This window comes from Octopus sinensis, linkage group LG1 (genome assembly GCF_006345805.1).
Source record: "Octopus sinensis linkage group LG1, ASM634580v1, whole genome shotgun sequence".
Taxonomy (NCBI): Eukaryota; Metazoa; Mollusca; class Cephalopoda; order Octopoda; family Octopodidae; genus Octopus; species Octopus sinensis.
Window position 1 is genome coordinate 24,250,334 of NC_042997.1, and position 5,000 is coordinate 24,255,333.

Consider the following 5,000-nt stretch of genomic DNA (forward strand, 5'->3'; position numbering starts at 1 on the left):
AAGACGGACGAAGTTCCGCTATGTACTTTGCCTGGCGTGCTAACAATTCTGATTCGTCGTCTATTTTTTCTGCTAATATGTTCCAAAAATATTGTATTGACATAATCGGCAGAGCATGAGACTAACAACATTTAGGTATTAAGTTATCCGATTTTTAACTCGATGATCGACTTCATCTTTGATTCTTCCAGGAATCTTAAAATGAGAAGCATTCTAACGCTGAGGATAATGGTAATCGTCAGTTCTTGTTTCATTACTTATGGCGTTATGGCTACGTAAAGGTGCATGGCTCTGTGGTTAGAACATCGGGGTCACAACCATGAGGTAGTGAGTCCGATTCACGGATCGGGCTGTGTTTCGTTCTTGAGCAAGACCCTTTATTTCATGTTGCTCCAGTTCATTCATGTTTAGAAATGAGTTTTGACGTCACTAGTGCCAGCTAAGCTGTATTGGTTTTTGCCTTTCCCTTGGCTAACATTGGTGGCATGGAGAGGGGACGTTAATATGCATGGACAACTGCTGGTCTTCCATAAACTACTTTGCCAGATCTTATACCTCAGAGGGGAACACTGCTCAACTGGTACATATTGGTACTGTGGCCATGCTGGGGCATCGCCCTTAGTCGAACAAATCGACCCCGGGACTTATTCTTTGTAAGCCTAGTACTTATTCTATGGGTATCTTTTACTGAACCGCTAAGTGACGGGGACATAAACACATCAGTATCGGTTGTCAAGCAATGATAGGGGGACAAACACAGACACACAAACGCACACACACACACACACACACACACACACACACACACACACACACACACACACACACATACATATATATATATATACATTTATATGACGGGCTTCTTTCAGTATCAATATATCAAATCCACTCACAAGGCTTTGGTCGGTACTAATTAGGCTTTAGGTAGCAATCTCATGTTCATTCATGACCGAAGCGGGGTTTTGCCCTTTACTCTATATCCATGTTAGAAATCTGTAGAAGTGATATAATCCTAATAAGCTTTTTAATTGACGACGAAGTAGGGAAATGCGATCCTCGCCTCAGACCACCAAAAAGACTCACGTGGTGCTCAATTTCACAGCATGACTAAATACAACGTTATGAAGTTGTATGTTATTTGTTCTTAAGGATAGTTGTGTTGTCAATAGTCATTTATCACAACGCAACATGTACACATATACATAGTTACGCATGTATACATATATATATATAACACAAGCAAACGGAGAAATAGATACATATACTTCTATTATTTTATATGTTTCAGTTATATGTATGTGTGTTTTACGCATAAATATGTATGTGCGTATGAATGTACGTATGTATGCACGTATATATACATACATATATATATATATATATATATATATATATATATATGTGTGTGTGTGTGTGTGTGTGTGTGTGTATGTATGTGTGTGCGTGTATGTATGTATATAAACATATATTATGTGATATATAGACGTATATAAGTATATATATATATATATATATATATATTATATATATATATATACGCAACAATGTTTACATGTAGGTATATATGAATATAATGCAAACAGACATATGGTGTAGATGATGTTAAGAAGAATATTAAAAACATGCAGTATGAATTACAATGCTTTAGTTAAAAAACCCCAGATGCAATTAAACTATATATGATACTAGCAGTATATCCCAGCTTTGGCCGGGATTAAGTTAGGATTATTAAGCTAATCAAGTTCTTATTCAAACCAAACTAAGTAACAGCGGCGTCAAATTTGTGCGAAATCCGTTGAAATTTGTTTATATATATATATATATATATATATATATGGGGAACTCACACATACAAACATATACACACACGTATGTATGTACTCCTATTGCATACAGGTTTTTTGTAAGCATACATGTTCGTGTGTGTGTTGCCCGTATATCAACAAAACACAATTTTTGTCGATGGAAAAAAAAAAAACAATAAAAGTCTTAACAAAAACTTACTCATCCGTAGAAGGGGACTTAACTCCTGTTTCCAAACAATGGTGATTTCTTCGACTTGGAAATTGTTAAAATTTTGGGTTGAAAATTTATTTTTACTGCTATTCGCTGGTGCCTCTAGGAAAAATAAGTTGAGAAAATACAGCTAGAGACATAACGAATGTCCTCCTAAAATTGGAGGACTAAAGTAATAATCCCTCGGATTATTATTTGTTCCAGTCTATTGTTCACTTCTTGTGATTGCAATGCTTTATCAACCAAGCGGAGCTAGAAATTTCAATGAAAGGACTAGAACCATAAGTTTCTCTATGTCACTTCACTTATGGACACATATTTTAGGAAAAAAAAGCAATGTTCTGCTTCTTGTTTAGTTATTGATAAGTACTTGCTAGTAAGGCGTATTATTGCCTGCATTCCAACCATGGGCATTCAATCTATATATGCTTGAGAGATTGACCATGAAATATACTACATTATTTGACGAAGTCAGATATTTTTTAAGACATTAGAATATGGTTCGAGGGAAATTTTGCTGCTGACTTTAGCAGATCTACGAATTGTACGTGTGTGTGGTGTTTGAGTGTGTGTGAGTGTTTGAGTATGTGTGTGAGAGTGTTTGAATGTGTGTGTGTGTATGTGTGTATGTGTGTGTGCGCGGCGCGTAAAATATATATAATTTCTTTTGAAGAGCTCGACCTGCTAAAGTCAGCAGCAAAACAGGCACAGGAGTGGCTGTGTGATAAGTAGCTTGCTTACCAACCACATGGTTCCGGGTTCTGTCCCACTGCGTGGCACCTAGGTGTCTTCTACTATAGCCCCGGGCCGACCAAAGCCTTGTGAGTGGATTTGATAGACGGAAACTGAAAGAAGCCTGACGTATATATGTATATATATATATGTATGTGTGTGTATATGTTTGTGTGTCTGTGATTGCCCCCCCCCCCAACATCGCTTGACAATCGATGGTGGTGTATTCATGCCCCGTAACTTAGCGGTTCGCAAAAGAGACCGGTAGAATAAGTACTAGGCTTACAAAGAATAAGTGCTGGGGTCGATTTGATCGACTAAAGGCGGTGCACCAGCATGGCCACCGTCAAATGACTGAAACAAGTAAAAGAGTAAAAGAGTAAAGAGTAATGTCTTAAAAAATATATGTGACTTCGTCAGATATTGTAGAATATTTCATGTTCAATCTTTCAAGCATATATAGACTGGATGGCCATAGTTGGAATGCATGCAATAAAACTCCTTACCAGTGAGTGCTGATCAATAAATAAACAAGAAGCAGAACATTGCTTTTGTTTCCTAAAATATGTGTCCATAAGTGAAGTGACATAGAGAAACTTAAGTTTTCTGTATTAGACTAATACAGCCTCATAAGGAAAATGGATGATTAATTGTTATAGGATCATTAGTGGACGCGATAAATGATATGAATTTACGAAAAATTGTATTAGATAAAGGTTTCGGTGTGTCTAGTGTGTCAGTAAACAAGCATTCAATGTGGAATATTTGTTGTGGTGGGTGATGTTTTGTTTAACGACGTCTTCAGTTATGAAATGCTTTTCCTTTCCAACGAAGATAAGAAGGGACTTAATCGACGTATTACTTTATGATTTATGGCTAGTTGTTTACACATCATACAACATTCATACATCATATAACACGTGTTTTCGTGTACGTTTTCTTTTGAAATTTATTTCTTCAATAAATCTATCTTATTTCTTTATCGTTGTTTTTTTTTTTTTTTTCATAAAAAGCGTTAAAAATGAAACGAGTTTAAACGTAACAACTTTGACTAAGGATTGGCGATATTTAAAACGATGTACTTTTTTCTTTTCTCTCCAGTAAACGATTTGGTGAAATCAAAGTAGGATATAAAAATAGAACAAAAGAATAAAAAAAAACTTATGGCATATTCCAGCTTTTAAATTAAATAAAAATATAAAGAAAAGAAGAGAAAAGAATAAATTTTCATATTAGAGCGCTTCTCTTTTCTGTTATCCCAATAAAAAAATAGAGTTTATTTGATATGAAAATAAAATATTATAAAACAGCATCAAACTTAGACAAACAGACAATGCTCAAACATTAATTATTTTGAAAAGAATTAAAAAAAGCATTTGTTTTATTAATGTCAAAAGAAAGTTAATATTAATTAAAAAAACAAAACAACGCAAAACGTTTAAAACAATATACAGACTTTGATCATATAATGAACAAAAAATTAGTTTAACAAAAATGAATAAAAAAAAGATAAAGAAACTGCATACACTGAAAATCAAAATTCAAGAGAAACACCTTATTCCTATACAATGACAAGTCTACCGTTGACTGTAAAATTTTACATTTCTTATTGTCAAAAAGGTTGTATTTTTCTTCTTTAAGGGCCTCATTCACTCGATTTAGTTGATGTCAGCTCTTCACTGGGGACCTACTAGGCAGAAAGAAGTAGATGCGAATTCGAATTCAACGGTTTATAAACCTAGAGCTTAAAGGGAAACATAAAATCACAAGAAAAATAGCTATTTTTCTCCTCTTTTTCTTCCTTCCCTCCCTCTCACTTTGTACGCACACACACACACACATTGTCATTTGGCTAAATTTGGGCTAAATTACAGAAAACATTGTTTTGTTCATTATATGTATGTGTGTTGTGTGTATATATATATATATATATATATCTTTTACTTTCTCTTTTACTTGTTTCAGTCATTTGACTGTGGCCATGCTGGAGGTACCGTCTTTAGTCGATCAAATCGACCCCAGGACTTATTCTTTTGACGAACCGCTAAGTTACAGGGACGTAAACACACCAGCATCGGTTGTCAAACGATGTTGGGGGGACAAATACAGACACACAAACATACACACACACACACATACACAAACACACATATATATATATACATATATACGACGTGCTTCTTTCAGTTTCCGTTTCCCAAATCCACTAACAAGGCTTTGGTCGGCCCGAGGCTATAGCAGAAGACACT